The 21,216-nt window shown below is 36.8% G+C and overlaps 2 long non-coding RNA genes across 3 annotated transcripts; one reads left to right on the forward strand and one right to left on the reverse strand.

Annotated features, from left to right (window-relative positions):
- Positions 1-8,434: 8,434 nt before the first annotated feature.
- On the reverse strand, positions 8,435-11,954 carry LOC136261847 (uncharacterized). Its single transcript, XR_010704034.1, has 3 exons — positions 11,694-11,954; positions 8,699-8,820; positions 8,435-8,643 (listed from the first exon to the last, which is right to left on the reverse strand). It is a non-coding gene; the product is annotated as an uncharacterized lncRNA (long non-coding RNA).
- On the forward strand, positions 11,924-19,417 carry LOC136261852 (uncharacterized). 2 transcript variants are annotated; one of them, XR_010704040.1, is made up of 5 exons: positions 11,924-12,001; positions 12,669-12,867; positions 18,444-18,511; positions 18,566-18,799; positions 18,856-19,417. It is a non-coding gene; the product is annotated as an uncharacterized lncRNA (long non-coding RNA). The 2 variants fall into 2 exon arrangements; XR_010704036.1 differs by having other exon boundaries at positions 18,444-18,799.
- Positions 19,418-21,216: the final 1,799 nt, after the last annotated feature.

The raw sequence follows: 21,216 nt of genomic DNA on the forward strand, positions 1-21,216 counted from the left end.
CAATGAATCCAGTAACCACATAAAATACAAACGATTTCTGTTTACAAATGTAGAGAAACCATGTATCACACTAATGACACTACTGCAAATCAACACCTAAAAGAAATGGGACACAAAGGAGGACAAAAGTAAGTCCATGATGTTTGCATTGTATATACTGTGGTATGCCAAAAGGCACATCTCGGGACTGCTTTAGCTACTATTTCCACTGAACTTGTCACTCATGGTCATGACATCCTTGGAAAGCGAGTCAAGGGTCACTTCATGCTATATTATAAAGCTCCATACTAAAGTGTGTGTAGACATTTACTGGCAAATGATAATATATCCACTGTTACTTCCTCAAGTAAAAATAACGATTGTTTAATGTGTTTGTGCTCAATTAGGGTAATTAAACTAATGAGCTTCAGATTAATCACTGCTCTACTATAGACCAAGTAAAAATTCTCAAGATCAGGCATTATAAGCTGTTCGTGTATATAACTACATAGGTATCCTTACTATTATTTGGTAAGCAGGGATGAATCCAAGGGAGGGGTGATAACAGAGGCATCTTACAACTGGTGTGCAAAGCACACTCAGCATGCCTATCTAGGGGTCTGGGGGCATGCCTTCAGAGATTAGAAGCAATGACTGTTTAATTAGAGTGTTTTTGTGTGTGTGTGTGCTCAATTAGCATAATTTAACTATTGCAGACCTTCATTTGGGGTGGGGATATAGTTTTACAAGAATAATATAGGGAGGGGGGCAATAATTTAAAGATCCATGTGTTTACTTTTATGCACCCAGCATCTCATCTAGGGGTCTGGGGGCATACCTGTATCTTAGACTCTCAGAATACCTCTGGTGCATTCCCATGTACCTGAGAATGACATGTCACTCTGAATTTTAGATTGCTTCTAGTGCATTCTTAGATACCTGAGAAATGAGTGAGAATGACATTCCCCCCAGGAAATATTAAGAATAAGATAGCTTGTGGGGCATTCATACATGAGAATAAAATGCCGCTCCAGGGAGTTTTTACATTTTAGACTCATTTTAGTGCATCTCAGGTTCCACATTCCTACTAAGAAACATTTGTATCTTAGACTCACTTTCATTTAAGCTATATTGCTTAACTTTTGAGTGGGGGTAAGAGTTTGTCAAGGGGAGATGACCCCCCCACCTCCAAAAATGAAATCCTGGTATTGGTCCCAAATAAACATTAGATTAATTTAATCACTGCTCTACTATTGACCAAGTTAAAAATAATCTAGACCAATGGTGAGGTACGCAAGCATTTCTGAGCAAAAAGCTTGTAACTTCAGGTTCCATATATATAATTATTATGTGTGTGTGTGCATGTACATTAAGGTACATTATTATTAGAGTTGTATGTTGACAAGCACTACATAATATTATTATACTATACACTGTTAACTTACATGTACTTCAAAAAAATTTAATACTCTACTGGTATATACATGCACTGGTAAATCTTATTGCACTCAGTCTGTTAAATCTCTTGGTTGCTTTACTGCAGCACTGAATTTCACCACTCTTGATCATGATCACATCAACCCTGATATCCATAAGTGAGACAAGGGCCATTATTTATTTATAATATTGAATTGTACATAGCCACAAAGTAAATGTTTGCAAGCAAATGATATCCACTGTTTTACTCAGAAAATGACTGTTTAATTAGAGTGTTTTGTGTGCCCAAATAAGCATCAGATCATTCTAGACCAAGCTTTATGGGCTGTTCATATAATAAACAATGGCTTGGTAAGTTGTAATACACAAGGATTTCTGAGCAAATAGCTCACAATCTCGGGTCCCACTGCATGCCATGTGCACATCAAAGCCATGTTGGCCAGCACTACACCAGTTAACTTACTTCAAAAAATGCTCTACTGGTATATATTAGCTACAGTAACTGGTTACAAAATTTATTGCATTTAGTGTAGCTACTATTTCTACTTCCACTTGTGATAATGTGTTGAGTCTGTTGACATTTACAGGCAAATGATATCCACTAGCACTGTTACTTGCCTACTAAGCAGAATTAATGATGATTGTTTAATAATAATAATTAGAGCATTTTGGGTGTTGAACAAATACATTTATGTAGGTCTCAAATTTAAAAATAGTAAGCATAAGCAGATTAATCACAAAAAAAATTTAATTGTTTATTGGGATATAATACACTACATATATAATTGATACTGTAAAACAGTGGAGAGACAATGACAACATCATCAAATTTTGCACAATGACAAAGTAGAATTTCAAAAAAATTATACACGTGCTTATCACTTGTAATGTGCAATGTGCTGTCTGATGACTTGTACTTAATCCATGCATATACTCTTTCAATGATTAATAATTACTTGCAAATTTATACTACTTGACATCAACACTAAATTGATACTCTTGGCATGTAGACTTTTCATAAAAATACTTTGCATAATGAATCCTAGCCACGCTGCATGTTGATCTGTTCCAGATATAGCTACCTACACTACATGAGCTGAATGACTTGTCCAATACATATAACTTGAATGTTGAACTGTGGTAGCTGCACTGATTTAAACACTGAATGTTGACGTATGAAAGTCACATCCCTTTATATAGATAAACTGAGTTTCCTAGCCTACAATGACTTGTCTGAGTTAAACTTTGCATGCTGACCTGTGCTAGCTACAATGACTTGTGACTGTTCTATAGCTAAAATCCTGACTTTCCCTGCCTACTTTGAAGGTTGACTTCTACTAGTTACACTGACTTGTATTTATTACATACTTTGAATGTTGACCTGTGCTAGTTACACTGATGTATGCCGGGTCAAAGTTAAAAATATTAAACTTCGCATGCACCTGGTAACAGTGAAACCTGTGTAGGGACTGAGAGGGAGGGAGGTTTTGAAAAAACTGGTAACTAAAATTGCTAGCCTATGTCAATCAAGTCAGCCAAATTCAAATATCATTTTGATGTTTAAGTGATTACAGAATGGATTAGACATTATTCGGAGCTTGAAATGTCTTTGCTTGTATGCAATGCAGTATTATTGCTTCAATCCATACAAATTGTATTGGAAATAAAGTATTTTTTATTAATTAAATTGCCAGGTGTAAACAGCACAAATTTTCTGTTTTTCTAATGCTAAATCAGACAATCTGATAATTTATGCTATTTAGCAGTAGCAGTCTATTCATTGCTGTGCTATACATGTTGCCTTGTATTCATGTTCCCATATGCCTGCAATGCATTTTTTCTCTCTTGAATAATAGCCTTATGACCACGGAAAGTTGGCAATGACACTCAGCATTGCCTAGTCTGTTTTGCAGATACTTATAAATATAGCTACCCTTTCATTTTGTTGGGCATCGTGGAGTGCAGTTGTAAAGTTGGTAGAAGTCTAAGAAAACTGCATTCTGATTCATTTTAGCTAACTAATTCAGCAATTTAGTTTGTAAAAGAATATAATAAAAATCCACCTCCTACACTGCTGTTTTGAGTATTTGATAAATAATAGTTGTACGGGAACAATGGGGAGTCTATGAAATTTATAAGCCTGAAGGTCCAAATCTGTAGATACCAAGGGCCTGAGGATATTACTTACCTTGTCCATGGCTGTTTCTGCTGTAGATTTGGCAAAAGCAGCTGGTTTTCTCTCAATAATACTAGCACCATGGAAACTATGCATGTTCACATGACAAAATAAATACCCTTATTACATCACTGTACATTAATAATGATTCATTGTAAAATTAATTTTGATCAATGAAGTGACACCATATAATGGTAAGCGTAGCCATGCACAGACCATAGTAAAAAGATATAATTAATTAATCTACAGTGTATATATATTGGCATCTTCACACACTAAGGAATGTCATTCCTGGCTAAAGCATGTATTTTCAAAAATTTCCTTGAGGGAGCATGCCTCCAGACTCCCTAGCTTGACATACTTAACACATGTAGTTGATTATATCATGGAAGAGATATCTCTGACTTAAATATCATATATCGGATCAATAAAAGTATAGTGTGCATGACTATGACCTCTGTTGCAGTCCATGGATGGCCTGACCACTCAAAATATCTCCAGTTTTTTTGTGTTGAGTACAATTAAACTAGTCATGGTATACTGTTGCATTAACTAAACTGGAGCATGACATGTAGAAAAGTACTCAGAGTCTTCTGAAACAATTTCTTCCATCCAACCAGAGAATCAACCTGCAAATGCTATACCACCCATGCTTGAAAGTGTTTGTGAATCAGTTGAGTCACAAGCAGCTGCAGACCCTCTCAATTACGTCAATGTATAACTTACTTTGCCTCAGTAAAAATTTTTTTCTGGCTACGCCACTGGTAGTTTCAGTATATAGTAAGAATAATGTAACATAATAATTATTATTCCTTGCTGTCACCATCAGCACCACAAACTTTATTGATCATGTGCATATGCACTACTTTAGTTGCACTAAACTCTGCACTGAATGTCTGAGTGTCATGGTAAATCTATTGGCTATGCAGAGGTGGAAAAGTAACAAAGGGGTTGCACCTCCCCCTTGGTTCATACAATGAGGAAATATATCTTGCCATTGTGTATTTTCCTGTTCCTTTATGCATGATTCTGACTGCTCCCACCAATACAGGACACTGAGAATAATGCATAGTCCTTCCACCTTTAAGATTGTGATACTCTAATAAAGCAGTCACATGCATATAAAAGTACATGTACAGTTGACTTATAATTAATCATCAATAATTACTTTCCACCCCATCTCTGTTCTTACTGCTTTTGGGGATGGGAAACAAGCAGTGCAATAATGATGACTAATTATATAATTTTCAATTGGTAAAATCACAACAATTATTGTTCCATAAAAATGGTTGCTTTAATTGCGTCTATTAAAAGTTTTAAACTTCTGTAGCCATGGCAAATGCTCAATGATAAACCAGTCCAGCAGGTGGAATGGGTGTATATATATACTACAAAAATAACTAAAGACCACATTGCAAACTTCACCCTTCCCGTAATTATTTTGGTGGATATGGTACTTTGCATGTTGACTTGTCTTGCCTACACATTGCATGATATAATGTCCTAGCTATGTACACTTTGCATGACTTGTCTCTTACTCTTTCCATGTTGAATTGCCCTATTGCTACACCTTTTATGTTGACTTGCCTACAATAGATACACTGACTTGTTCTACAGCTAGCTATACTTTACATGTTAACTTGTCCTAGCTTTGTACACTGTATTGTCTTAGCAACACACCTTGCGTGATGACTCTTGTCACTTGCATGTTTAGTTTTCTTACCTATACACATTGCATTTATGATTTGTTGTATAGACTTATCCTAGTTACAGTTTACATGTTGACTTACCTAGGACAAGTCAATGTAGCTAGCACTAGTCAACACACAAACTTTAGCAGGGACAAATCACATGCAATCGGTGTAGCTACTATAGGACAGGTCAACATATATAATTTAGTTAGGATATGTCAGTGTAGCTAGATCAAGTGAGTGTAGTGTATAGGCTGAAACTTTGGTAAACATTAATATGTGCTGAGATATTAAATTTTATAAAATTTACAAAATATAGTTCTACTGGTAAACTGCCCATTCTATGTTAAATTTTATTTTGTGGCACATATATAATTAGGACTACAACAAATACTGCAAAGACTCGAGTACTTGTTTAGAATTTTGGCACTTGGGATAGTAAGATTGACATTCGAGTACTACCAGCTCACACACTGCAATGTATTTGTCATCATGAAATGATACCATGAAGACTGTAGAGTTTAATTTAGTTCCCATTTGCTGTAAGAACACCACTTGAAAACTACGGAAATCAGACAAAAATGAGAGAAATAAGAACAAGAAATGACACATAGGGTTTGTTAGCAGAAAGAGGCTAGTGTGAAATTGATATTACAAAGCTGGTACGTTTAAATATTTACATGTAAGCGTAGCTATAGTAGTAGACCATAATTCCGAATTGTCATGTGCAGATTACTTTGTATATTAATACCATACCTGTTTCACTGCCCATACAAAAGTCTCAATAGTAGCAGTGAAATTTATCCCGTATTTCACTGGTAGCAGTGAAAAAGTTGTAATTGCAATTTCATTGGCTAGAATTTATGTTAACAATGTAGTGCCAATTAGTGTTTACACGTGTTTAGTACATAATGACAAATTGCCTACATAGCAATGCTAATGCACAGCATGTGTATATGCAGTGAGTTTGGTATTAACTGGGAATAGCATGGGTATATATAGCAATGAAATTTGGGACAAATACCACGAGTATTGCATTGAAAATGGGTAAAATTTCACGAGGCGAAGCCAAGTGAAATTTCCATTTTCAATGCAACAAGAGTGGTATTTATCCCAAATTTCATTGCTACCCATGCTATTACTAGTACATATAGCATGCAGTAATTGCAGGTTGCTCTAATATACAAATATGTATACACGAGTACTTATACAAAGTACTTGTATTTAACTTAAATACTTTCTGTACTGAAGTTTTTTGCCAAGTACACTTGAGCAATTAAATTATTTATAAGTATTTTGCACCTTTTAGTACTTGTTAAAGCACTGCAGTGAGTGCAATACAGAAAATATAGCGTGAGGGTGTGGTCAAGAGACAAATATGGCATGAGGTGACTGAAGCCTTGGCTTGAGACCACACCCCCATGTTTTCCATAGTGCATGAGCATACATGGTTCTTTAATTAACTCAAGAAGGTAACTATAATATAATACAGTTTATCATGACATGATTTCAATGGCAGTGAGAAAACTAGTGCCTATTCGTAATTAGCAGATTCTAGATTAGGCCACGAAAAGTTAATTATATGTTTCTGGTTCCCTTCCTGGTCATTTTTTTGCAGAATGAATTGTACAATCACCATACAATAATTTATAACATTTTATATCTGTTGAAAAGTTCACGTCTTGTAAACACTCTTTTTCTTATAAGGATGCACTAGCTTTATGTTAACCTTGTTTTCCCCTATAATTCATGTACTGCTACGTCAAATGTAGTATAACCACATCAAAAGTTGCAAAAAAAATAATTTTTTTTCAACAAAAAAAAACAAGCCTGGTCACCTGGTCAATTTCGGGGAATTGGTAGGACCAGAAACATAGAATTAATTTTACATGGCCTTATTTTGTAGACTATACAATGCTGAGTTATCACATAATTTGTGATCCATCAGATCCAGAATTCACTTAGTAGTAAGACAGGAGGATGAGGAGAACGACTGAGGAAGCCTAGCTATGGTGTATGTGAGTAATGGACAGTTTGTACAGCTACCAAATCTTTCAAAAGTGTTAAATTGCCATCAATGTGACAAAGTTGAAGGTGTCAATATCAAGTGACCATTGAATAATTTGCTGGACTTACAATGATGGACAGTTTAGTGAACAATAATATTTAACACTAAATCATATGATTATTGTAGTGGAATTTTAAACATTTGTCTGTAGCCATTAATTTGTTGATAGTTGCTATGGTAATGTTGTTGATAGCTTTGTTAGTGGGGGTAATTGTGGTCACTCCAGTGTCTCTGTGGGTTGTGTCACATTCACACAAAGTGTGCTTTATTACCATACAAAGGAAAGAAAAAAAGTATACACTCTGATGAAAAATGTAGCCTACCTACAGTATAGGCATAGCATGGAAAATAAAGCACACCTTTTCCCCTTTAAACTTAGGTGTCATACATTAAATGTAAATACCATAATTAAATAAAGTTGGTGAATTTTATGAAGTTCTATGCTACATCTGTGAAGTTTGCCACTGAGTTTTCCAATCAGGATCATGTTACAATGGAACCTCTCTTATCCGGGTGGTCTGGTACATATTACCATCCATATCTCAGAAATTTCCATAACCATTATTGCTATCAGTTAGTGCAATGCAGTTTAATGAGCAGAGGAGGAAGTCACTATAGAGCATTCATGGTCACTCCCCTTGGCTGTAAAAATGTATTATCACCTAGAAACCAAGTGGTAGTTATTATTAGTAGAATAACCACCAAACAGGTAAACAGCCTTTAGGCTCCCTCTCTGCGCTTTCATCTAAACCAAATTTCATTATGGTCAATAGACTACAAGTCACATGACCATAGTCATTGTAACATGATGACGACAATGACAATGACAATGCTATCTGGAGAATTCACTTAAGAAAATTAGTGCTAGCAAACAACATTGTTTATTTTGATCAGCATCATCTGCAGGTTCCATTGAGTCATCCTTTAACATTATGATGAAAGGTTTGAACAACTACATACCATAATGGTTCTGTGACCCACTTTTACTTGTAAAGAACACTTATATATAGCAATAATTGAAAAGTACATACTTCTACTTACTGTCTGTACTTTACTTAAGTATTCCCTTGATTTCAACTAGAGTACTAACATGGTGTACATTTTCATATCAAATAATAGAACTAAATGTTTAAATCACATACAGTAAATCAATGCCAGTTCCACATACCACATCCTTTATTCAATTTTGGTCGATTATAGCGTGCATCTTGGTTATTACAGTTTCCAGTTTGTTTAAATATGCTTTTACTATTTTCTTACAACTGCATTGTGGGCACCTTATATCATCAATTCTGTAATGACCAGATGTATATACACTAATGGAAAAATTGTATATATGCAACTTACAGTGGTCCTTCCACATTGAGCACAGCATTTGTGCACAGATCTAAATCAAAACTCCCATCTTCCATAGGGAGAAATGCTGCATTGTTTGATACTCCACATAACCATACAGCAGCAGGGTCAACCTGCAGATAAACAAATTATTTACTGAACTGAGCAGGTGAAACAATGTACTATTTACTTATCAGCATTTAGTATCCCCGACTAGAGAACCCTGAAGCCTGTGAAGTAAGTAGTTGTGGTTTGCAAATCGCTTGCAATTAGTACTAATAAATCAAATGAGTCATCAAAATCCAGTTGCATGAATTACAATCACTGGGTGACATTATTGTCTATTCTGTTCGGCAAATTTTTAAATCCTGTCACTGCTAGGCATCATTATGTGACTATGTGTAGCTATATGAGATTGGCTAAGTGAAAACCCATACTTTTTGCAAATGTAACCAGGCCTGAAAAACAGGGCATGTGGGCACAAACTACGTCCCGTCAATCGAGTCATATCTCAGCACTAGAATAGAATATTGACATTTTGTAACCTGTATCATAAAGCCAATATAATGTGGGCTGAAAATTGTATGGCTATAGTGTGATGGTATAAAAAGTTATGAGACATGAAAGTTTGAAAAAGTAGGCAGATTTTATGTGTCCACATACCATGTTTGCAGCAGGCCCAGTTACATACTCCATTTTGCTATAAAAACGTATTGAGTAAAAATATAGGTGCCACATAAAAATTCAATTGCTTTGGTGTGTAGAGAGACGGACGTGACTAAAACATGGAACAGACTGGGAAATGGACTCACAAACGGACTGGGAAAACCTTACTCCAAAACATCTATTTGTCACAGTTACCCACTCCAAAACAATATCAGATGTTACAGTGACAGTAAATAAACATTAGAATGTCATCTCAAAGCTTACTTAAGCCGATATTAAGCATTGCGCTTAAAACTGCTCTTGAACTTCATTCTTTTTGTGCTGAATTAAAAGCGCATTCTTGGCATTACTGTAAATTGCTGTAAACAACACTTTTTGAAGAGATGTTGTTACTAATAGATTTGCGTTCAGGCTAATTGCTGTAATTAGTTTCATGGCTCCTTCTCAGTGTAACAGGTGATGGGAGGTGATGGGCAGGCTTCAAAGACTATATTATATAGTCTTCGAAGTCACACGAAAAGTCCACCATGTTGTACTTCATCAGCTGGTAAGGCTGACTGCAACAATAAATTCACACTATGTTAATTATAATTCAACCATGTTTACAGCACTGATAGTGACAATTCGCCCATAACTGCTATCACCCAGGGGTTACTATTCAGTGGACTGGACTACTGGACTGACATATTTTTGGTTTTTGCACATCCTATGGTTGGATTTATGGAATCTTGCTAGTAAGCACCCTTAAGGCACCTGCAGCCCACTTCTAAACGCTGAAGACGAGCAGTGGAATATGCGAAACTACAAACTACTACCGTTCATTTGGCCACTATACAATAATTATTCCTTACCCTGGTGTATAGTAACACTGCAGGCAGTGCAGGGAATGTGACAGCAATAGTTAACCAGTGATAAACTAGCCAGTAAACAATATCCTTCGAGATATCCTTAGAGCAAGCTTGAGGAGCAAGCTAGTCTCGCTGCCAGACTTCTGTTTCAGTGCAGGGGCTAATCAATTAAAGAATACAAGCGCCCGTGCTCTAATTGGTAAGCCCCTGCACTGAACTAGGTCTGGCCATGCGAGACTAGCTTGCTCCTCAAGTGATATCTCGAAGAATATTGTCCACTGGCAAGTTGATTGCTGGTTAAATATTCTGTTACATTCCCTGCACTGCCTGCAGCATTACTACACACCAAGGTAAGGAATAAGTGTTGTATAGACTACAGTAGCTATAGTGCAGCATAATAACAGTACGAAATTATTCAATACAAGACAGTTTTCGCATATTCCATTGTTCGTCTTCATCGTTTAGAAGTGGGCTGCAGGTGCCCTAAGAGTGCTTGCTAGCAAGACCCCATAAATCCAACCATAGAATGTGCAAAAACCAAAATAATATGTCAGTCCAATGTTCCAGTCCACTGAATAGGGATGCCCTTTTTTATTTTTAAAGGGAGACTACTTCAGTATAAAAATACTGCTTTTCCCTCAACATACATACCTACAATAATTAAACAGACTATGACTGATACATGTAAACAAATAGTTTTATTGTCAAGGTCAGGGTTCCAAAGGACTTTTTACATGCCTCCCCTTCTAAAATCACTTAGTACACGTGCTACAAACCCCATAAGAAATTTGGTGCTTTTATCAAAAAGTCGAACAATGCTGCACTAACTATAACAGTTGTTTATAGCTATAACGTTTAACAATACGCGCCATAAAACTTTTCGCGTGCAAACCCTCTATCCATAAATGACAAAGACAAAATTCGCTTGTCCGCATGCCTCTTTCAGAGTGAACAGGACCACCAGTATATCAATTGGAGTGGCCCAAAATGGTGTGTGAAAGCAGGGGCGGAGGAAGTAGTTCATATGAGGGGGGGCTGGGCTGACCCAGACGTATCTCTGGTTTGGTAAGGTGAGACAAAAAAAAAACAACCTCACAACCAACTGACAATAGCTTTCCACCTCACTAGCTACGCATTTATAGCTGATAAACTACATAAAAGTCTTTACATAGCTCGCTACACACTCACTGTTTTATTAGAGTGACTGCTCTATTAGAGTATCTCTATCTTTACTGATCACGATTTTCAGCCCCACTCCAAGAAGGATAATTTCGGTGTGATATCATTCTGAGGGGGGGCTAAGTCCCCTAGCCCCCCTTTCCCCCGCCTATGTGTGAAAGTACTCTGATGAGTAAAAGCTAGCTCTTCCCATACTGGCTGTAGCTATAATGGCATTTTTCATATGGGTCTGCGCTACACAATAATACAGATGTGTTATGTATGAGATGCGTTATGTTGGTCCGCGCTATGTTATAAACAATCATACAGCTTACGTGAAACAGTCTCCTGAGGCTATCTACTGTAACCTGTTCGATTTGAATGCTGTAAGAAAAGTTGTCCCTTTGAAGCACGACTGTGCTACGATGGTCATCTATGTATCTTGTAGCCATTGCCACCAAGTTGTACCGGCTGCACAACAACAACAACGTCAGTGACGCCTTCGCTTGTGTCCACTCACTTGTGTCTTTGACCACACGATTGACACGAAACTCTCAGTCGTTGCAATAACGGAAAATATCACGTGAGTAAGTTATCTTTTAATTGAACTGTGATCTGATCCTGTCAAACTTTTCATGTCAAGGTAATCATTATGAATGTTTATCTGGGTTAACAGACGAGTTCATCACATGTAGCAGTTTTGTAAATGTCAAGGAAATTGGTGGAGGCAAGAGTTCCGGGGTGTCTAGAATTACTTTTGTGTAAATTATTAATTATGTGCTGATCCAGTATACAGCCCTGCATGTGAAGGGGCAGGTGCACCAGACTATGGTAGAATCCATCCCTATAGCTAATGTGTTAGCCCTGGTGGGGGGTTTGCCACACACTCTTGGGGCATATGAAAAGTACAGCACCTTAAATTTGTTTACATGATTACATCTTTCATAATCATGCATGTGCCATGTCCTTACTGCATATCACAATTTAGTTTGGCAACTATATGTATGCACATTTCACCTTAGATGGTACTACTCTGTCTTCATTACTTGGTGATTGTAAGAGCATGTTTGCGTAGTTAGTATTTACTTAAGTTGTGACAGACCCTCTAGTAGTACTGCAGTGAAGTACTATTTGAAAGTTCTGCCGTTTAATTGTCTTTGATCAGCTATACTTTTGTAAATTTTACTTCACTAGTGTGTATAACGAGGAATATTCTAAGTATAAGTGATCATACTTTTATTTGATGAATTGGGTAAAGGACCAAGTTATTGTAATCACTATGTTGTGTAGTGCATATTATAATGTTACAGGATACAGTGTACTTCTATACTGAGTGGGCAGGAGTACAGCGATGTTTTACCATCCTAAGATGGATGTGTGTAGTTTGTACTATAACTGAAGAATGAAGAAAGACTGGGGTGGATACTTCATATGAATGTGAAATGGCAGATTACTTGGTTTTGATGACAGTCCCTTACAGTGAAGTGGATAGAGGAATTGGCTGAGGAGGTATTAGCTATAGTTGTATACAATCACTGTAGTGGACTGGACTGGTAGACTCGGGTTTTTTTTCTCCCTTTTCACCAAATATTGGTCAACTGGCTATTGTTTGTTATGTAGAATATGCTAATCTTATGTAGTTAGACCACTCCCACCACCACACATGAAAGAAAGCACTGTAGCCATTCCAAAATATGTCAGCTTTGCCCAGCTGTAGCTATACGGGATGTATTGCCTAGCAATGGATGGAATAGCAAGACGATCAGCTGATCCAGAAGACCATCAGATACATGGTTATTATGTAGCTAAACATGTTCTGTATGATTTATACTCCATGATAAAAAGAATGGCAGTCATGAATGATTCTCTGGAGATCATGCCATGAAAGAAATGTTTGACTGCAAAACAGATGAGTATATACTTACATTGATGTAGTTAACAGCTGTCTCTTTCAAGATTGATTGGCAAATGATACCTGCAAATTGTGGTAAAATGCACAGACACAATGCCCAAATATGTACTTAAAAGACGGAAGAAAGAAAAAAAAAAGCTTGAGTCCAGTAGTCTAGTCCACCAGTCAAGTCCACCAGTCAAGTCCACCAGTCAAGTCCACCAGTCAAGTCCACCAGTCAAGTCCACCAGTCAAGTCCACCAGTCAAGTCCACCAGTCAAGTCCACCAGTCAAGTCCACCAGTGATTGTATACCATTAGCAATGGTGATGTTTTAAATGCTCTATTTTCAGTTGTATGCAATCACTGGTGGACTGGACTAAATTTTTTTTCTTTAGCACACAATTGGGCAGCTATTGCTACTAATAACATTGAATGTAAAATATGGTAAACCTGTCTACCTATTCATCTTAAGATTGTGTGCAATTTGCATAACAACTCTCTCTTGGAATAGTATGACTACTTATCGTGTTGTGGTAACCATGGGTCCTAAATACAAGTTAAATGCATGGTAAAAGTTAACTGTCTTGCTATTCCATAGCTGATACAAAGGTTCTAATAGTTTTTTGCATGACAGCAATGACAAGCAAAATCACGTGCACAAGATTTTGACCAATCAAAGTGATTCATTTTGAACTATGTGACTTCTGCTTTAGATTTGACATACAAGAACTATTAGAACCTCTGTATATAGCTGCATGCAGTTGGTCTGGCTTGATCACCACCTCTGTTTGTGTATGAGTTTCTTTCTGGGAGTGGTCTAACTACATGAGACTAGCATACTTACAACCAGTTGCCCAAGTATTTGGTTAGAAAAAGGGAAGAAAACACTAGTCCAGTCCACCAGTCCAGTCCACTAGTCCAATCCACACAACCTGTATCTATTTGGTTTAGAAAGGTACTAACACTGGACTGGGTCACTGGACTACTGGACTGGTATATATATTTTTGTTTTTAATTTAATTTTTTTACATTCCAGGGTACAAGTTTGTGTTTTTTTGCTGTATGTGTAAAAACTTAATACCTACGTGGTACATTCTCCACCAAAGCATCTATTGTAGACTACTTGCATATATAGCATGCCTAGTTTCAAAGTTGATTGTGTATATTGATAGAAAATGTTTTAATTCCCATGTTTGCTCCAGCAGTATATTATAGATAGATACTGTACAAGTACGTAGCTGCCATGTACACTGCACTGTAGTCGTAATCAGTAAATTGCACTGTGTAAGTGTGTTGTACATACCCCTATCGTGCTTATGTACACATTGGCTTAGTGTTCTTATCTGCAAATAGAATGATTTGGTGGAAAAGGAGGCATTTCTAAACAATAACATGAAGTGAAAAACTGATATATCGCTAATACCATAGCTAATGTAATAATCTTGGGACATGTTACAGTCACATTCAAGAAGTAATAACTAAAACAAGTGTGTTGAAGAAAGTATAACAGCCAATATGGCTAATAAAAGTGATGAAAAATGCAAAAGACAGTAGTCCAGTCCAGTGTTTGTACCTTCCCAAAGAGCTGCTGGGTTAGCAGTAGTGTCTAATCACCAGAGGGGGTGCAACACATGTTAGAAGATATTAAAAAGAATTCATGTTAATTGCATATTTTGACTTCTTAACTGATGCTTAATCTAGCTTTACATCTAAATTACGGGATTATGGAGACCTTGAATACAATTTCCAGTGCTGTTCTCTTCCATTGTTGGTGTTTGCCCTCCATTTCATTAAATTATGCCTAAGATAAATCTTCAGTTGGCACCTAGTTTTTAATGAAACACTCCTAAAGTAGATTTTTAATTGCTTTGTACAAATTCTATGAACTCAGGTGAGTGTGTCGTACCTCCTCTGAATCTTTGTAGCTGTTGGACAAGTCTTTATGGGAGCATGCATTAAAATGTTTGTGGTGCTTAATTGTATGAGCAGTATAATAGAAGCCACACCACCATAATAGTTACATCACTTTCTGTTTTCTGCATACTAGAATCATTAGTTACAGTGTTTTGCATGTTGATTGTCGGTCAAAAACCATCAAAATGCAATATTTAAATGTACTCATGTGGTTTCTCTGAACCAAGTGCTTTATAGCATAGAGAGGCTTTCTATTTTGTAAAAATATAGTGTTCACATATTACAGTAATTCATGGTAACTACTTATGTGATCAAAAAATGTGATATACCAGTATCAGCAATGATACTTTTCATATCAAGCATCAATACTTGCTTTAAATGGTATCATATTAGTGGCGTTGCCAGATACTTTTAAAATACAGCACTTGACAAATTTGTCAACAAACCAAACCTGCACTTATACTGCCTATTGTTATCAACCTACATGAATGGTGGTCCATCATTGGTAGGTATTGTGGGCAGGTCAAGTTGCTGTCACATCAACATTTGCTAAATACAGTACCTGTGTCTACAGGATTGTTTGTACACATGAATCAATTCTGAAATAATTCACCAGCACACAAATTGCATGTGATGTGACACAATTGGAGCTCAAAAGGATATACAAAGATCATTTTCCAGTTATCACTTGCAATTAGAAATACAAGGTGATCGTGTATTAAACTGCATGTGTCATCTACTATGATGGACGGCCAGACTTTTTCAAATTCTTACAAAGTATTTGATTGGCTATTTTTCACGTGATATTGTTCTATTCCAAATGTGTATTTCACACCATATGCATAATTATGGCATGGCAATCCATACCATACAAGTACATATATACCCAGTAAAGCCTGTAATTCATGATATGATTTGCTGCATATGCATACACGGATAATAGCAGAAGGGATGGGGATTCATCTCCTGTCAGCTTACAGGGCCAATTCCATGTAGCCAGTCCAAGCTAAAGTATCTGTTCAAGATTAAAATACTCTAATAGAGTAGTCAATAACTCTAACGGAACAGTCATTTTGCACCGAATAACTGATTATTTATGGAACCACTTTCTAACAACTTCAACTCTGCACATTTCACATTTTATGTCCATGCTTATTGATGTTCCGAAGAACCCATTCCCACAAACTTTAATCAACTTAAATGACTGTTTTTTTTTTCACTTTTGGTTGTTAGCACTAGTTGCTGGCATGCACACCAATAATTTTAATTGTAATTTTGTATGTGCATGCTGTAAAGCTATTCTTTTTAATGAGGGAAAACAGCTTCAGCCAAAGTGGCTGTTTCTCAGCTTGTGCCCTGAGAGCACAATAAAACATTGTAATATAAGTCATGTAGTATACACCTACACTATACTCAAATCAACACTCTAATAGTAGCAACCAGCTGAAATTAGAAGGTATAGCTAAGTGGCCTAGTACAAAAGTAACTTATACATAGTTAATAGCATATTATTGGTAATGATTGGGGTGTCTCACTAGCATAATGCTTTACACCTAGAAAATAGGATTTAAAACAACGCACTGCATAGCATGAATGAATAACTATATAATGCTCTTTGCAGTATTCCATGTCGATTTATTTGGGAAGTGGGTAAGGAAGTGACTTTTAGTCTTCTTAAATTTGAATTTTTAAAATTCTCTCTCATAACAGCATGATTTTTATTAAAATATAAATATTTCTAATTTTAACGTGCTAGGTGCAAACTTGCTATCCCAAAGGTCCAAGGTCCACATGCATGCAGAACCATAAATGCTTCCAAGTTCAATCTCAGAGTGCACAGTTTAATTTAGTTGAGCAGCCTGGCCCAAGAAAAATTTTGTTAACAACTGAACTAATCTAAAATGCCTGTTGATGTATTAGCTGTGCTGCAGCAATTGATGCATCAGTGAGCAGGCTACCTTTGTGACATCTAAATTGACAAGAGTGAGTTTTCAGACAGGGAAGATACCGTAAAATCCAGTTCTGCAAAAGGATTAGGCACATCCAAGGTAAGGTTGTCAATATCAGTCAAGTTGGTAAAACTTCAAGTAAAAATTGTTAAACAAGTTAGCATTCTGTGTAGGCATGCACACATTCAACAACAAGGTGTGACTGTTATATTAGGGTATGTGACTGCTCTATAGGGTATCATGATCTATCTAGGAAGTGTGGAATATGTAATGGACCAAGATAGCGGTTCATCCTGACCTGCAATAAACAATTGGGTGGCCATGGAGAAACATTGATACACAGCTAGTGTAGGCAACAAACTGTTTGATGCTCTGTACCAACTCGAGTCATATATGATTGCCCAGTATCATAGGATCCCAGAAGCATAAAAAAGAACCATGGTAGAAATGGCAAACTATATGTCTACTTGCAGAAAAGATATAAACACAAGCGGAAGAAATGCATATGCATACGGTACAACCGTACGCATATGGTATGATTTTTATATTATAAGCGTATGGTACATACCATATGTGTATGGTACGAAATATACATACTTTATAGAACAATATCACTAGCAAAAGGAATTGTAACCAATAACTGTCTTGCAATCTACTGTACCACTAATCACTGTAATCAGTTCAAATTATCACATCAGTATACCCATCTGTAGTACTACAACTTATTGTATGTTCTACAACTTATTGTATGTTGTAGTTAAAGCACTGCCACGTGTGTGAACAGAAAATGCAGCACAAGAGGTGTGTCGAGAGGCTAATACAACATGAGGTGAAGCTGAGTGCTGTATTTGCCTTGAGACCCTCCTTCCCTTACTGAGTGCTTATTTGCCTCAAGACCCTGTCTGAGTGGGGTTGTTTTTGTAATACATTCCTTTCGTAACTGTTCTGCATAACTGTACTGTATTTGTCCAATTATCCACATAATTGTATATACTGTATGATTCATACAGTGTAGTTATATATGTAGCTATTTGGTACAATATGGAAAATCCTTATCAGTACCTCTTAGATGGTACATTTATATTCTTGATCAAATATTAAGGCACTGTTTGTATTGTCAAGAAGAAAAACAATGCAGTGTATACCAAGCTCCAGCACATTATGCTTGAATTTTAACCACATTGGTATTTGATCAATACTTTAAAGAAAGTATCGAATATCGTATAAATCAAATACTCTAGTATCACACAACATGTATTGGAAATTATGTAACAATGGCTATTTGTTATGTTTTGTGCATTACAGCTGTAAGTTGCCATCCTTTCACAGCTAATGGCAAGACCCCACTTATCCGGATTCTTGGTTAACCGAACTGCGGAAATGACTGCTCTATTAGGGTAGTTGAAAATACTGGTATTTCTTTATGCTATTTTAATGCTATTTATACACAGTTTCAGAGATGCAAACTTTTCAGACTTATGGATCACTGGGTTTGGATAACTGAAGTTCCACTGTATATAAATATGAGGGATGATAATACCATGAGTTCATAATATAAAAACTCTTCTTTTATATTATGGTAATACTTTATGTATTCACTGTGCTCACAACTACAGGGTGGATGACCTAATGTAGGTGTTATACCTTCAGTGAAGTCATGACAATGGTTGGTCAACATTTACCAGGTGGGGTAACCACAATCAGTAGTAGTCACTTGAACAGAATCTTACTCTTGTTATAGGAGAGCTTTTAAATTGAAATATGAATGGATAACCTACCCTTGACAAATACGTGTGTGTGCATGTGTGCGCACACGTATGTGAGTACATGTGTGTGTGTGTATGCATGCGTGCTAAACCCAATCTCTGAACAGCATGGAACTGTTCAGTACCACCATAGATGAAGAAGTGTAATCCACCAGTGTGGCTACAAGCCCCTCAGCTGCAGTGGAGGAATGTGTGACTCATACAAAATAGCAAGACAAGTGTGCATGTGTGCATGTGTGATGTGTTCAAATTTATTGTGTAGTGTAGTGCGTAAATGTGCATGTGTAATGTGTTTATATATTCTCCTCCATTATCCATTTCTATCATTTTCAACTCAAAAGACAGTAAGACAGAAGGTGGTTGATTTTCTCAGTGTCGAAAACTACACTTTAAAAGGTGGTTGTCATTGTAAGTTACATTCTGTTTGTGTTTTTGCCTACATACTGCAGATCACCAATAGACTTGAGAACTTATTTGGATGAAGTGACTGGAGGAATTGAAACTTTATGAGCTGTTCATGCATGGTGTTGCTATATAACTGATTGAATGATGAATAGAGTTGCTTCTAGTCTACTTATACTTGTAAATTGCTTTTTTGAAGGGGGGGGGGGGGGGGGGGGGATTGGTATTCTTGAAATGGCATGTGGAAGCTATTTTCATGATATACATGCATGATCAATGGGCTTTATGCAATGCCATGCAGTTAATTCATTGGAACACTTTTGAAAAGTAATTTAAAGACAATTAACAATGTAAATGATTTAGACCAAGCAGTGTAGGAGTACTGGCTATAATTTACACTGAATGCTCTATTAGAGTATATTACGATGACTGCTCTATTAGAGTATCTCGATCTTTTTCCGCATACAAATTCAAGTAGCTGAAAAGTGGTCCAGGACTGTGTCACCATGGGCAGGGTCGGATCCAGGGGGGGGGGGGCTTTGGGGGCTGAAGCCCCCCCCTTCATATTTAGGCTTTACTTGATCAATATGCTGAGTATTATAATGGGATTTTGTCTTAGCATAATTATATGATCACTAATAATACAAATACTCATAAAACCACCTTATAAACATCTTTCCAAGGTATTATCAGTGGATTTATGCTAAAGTTTATGCAACAAGGACCCGGATCAGCATTGGAGGTGTACAAGATCGAGATACTCTAATAGAGCAGTCAGCTAACTACTCTAATAGAACATTCACTGGAAACATGTAGTTGGTTCTGTTATGGACTTTTTCCAAATCTGCCTGCACCTATACATACAATGAAGTGCATTGGTCTGTTTAAAGGGCTTCATTCATCAACTTGTGTAGTTAATATGTATGGCAATACTTAATTCAGGTACACAATTTCCATTGAAAGTGCTCTCAGATTCAATCAAATTTCAAAATTGATTGTATTGTTCAAATTTCAAAATTTTCCACTTTCAACATTATTATTCTAACATGCACCTATTCAGTGTTGTGCAATTGTGAGAGGGGTGCATCATGTATTTGGTTGTCTGTATCTACCCAAACTTTTCCATTAGCAAAATGCTTCATAGAGCCATACCTATAATCTAAAGGCAGTAGCTATATAAAATATCTACGGGCAGAAAATATTATGAATTTTATGTGGAAATGTCTCCAAATTGCAGTATTTTAGCATCTATTTTTCAAAATTTTCCTGGGGGGCATGCTCCCAGACCCCCCTAGTTCCAGCATGCTTCGCATGCTGGGAAGTGTACTTCACACACCTCTACCCAAGAGATTAGTACCTTGAGTTAGCCCCCCCCCCCCCTTTTATAAATCCTAGATCCGCCCCTGATGGACTCCGCCTGCTTAGTACTACAGCGATAGATTCTATTGTGTGTGGTACAGTAATGCTGCATAGTAACATTTGAGTAGAATATTCAAGGTGCCAAAACTCAGGCCTGCTCAGTGCTCAGCCTGAATTGTTGAGCATTGTTTTTACCGAGGCAGCTGCCTCAATGGTAGCTACGCCACTGACTACTATTTGAGTATATAACATTTATAAGATAGAAAGGTAGGGGAGGTGGGTAGCTAGCAGCAGTAGCACAGTGGTTAGCATGCTTACCTAAAGCTGCAGTAGTCCAGAATTCGAGCCCCAGCTGAATTTTGTGGGTTTTTTTTCCGTTTAGTGACCTTGTTTTGTCTAAGTTTTACTGTTGGGTCAATAACCAGTATGGTTTGTTGAACTGACTTTTAGTTCAGTACAATCTACCAGAGAAGGCTGTCACTTCTAGTAATTTAGAAACTTAAAAAAGAATTGCAACAGTTATGGATTATATCATATTGATAGTTGAAGGGAAAAACAAATCATGGTAGCCATTT

This window comes from Dysidea avara, chromosome 1, assembly GCF_963678975.1.
Source record: "Dysidea avara chromosome 1, odDysAvar1.4, whole genome shotgun sequence".
NCBI classification, from domain to species: Eukaryota; Metazoa; Porifera; class Demospongiae; order Dictyoceratida; family Dysideidae; genus Dysidea; species Dysidea avara.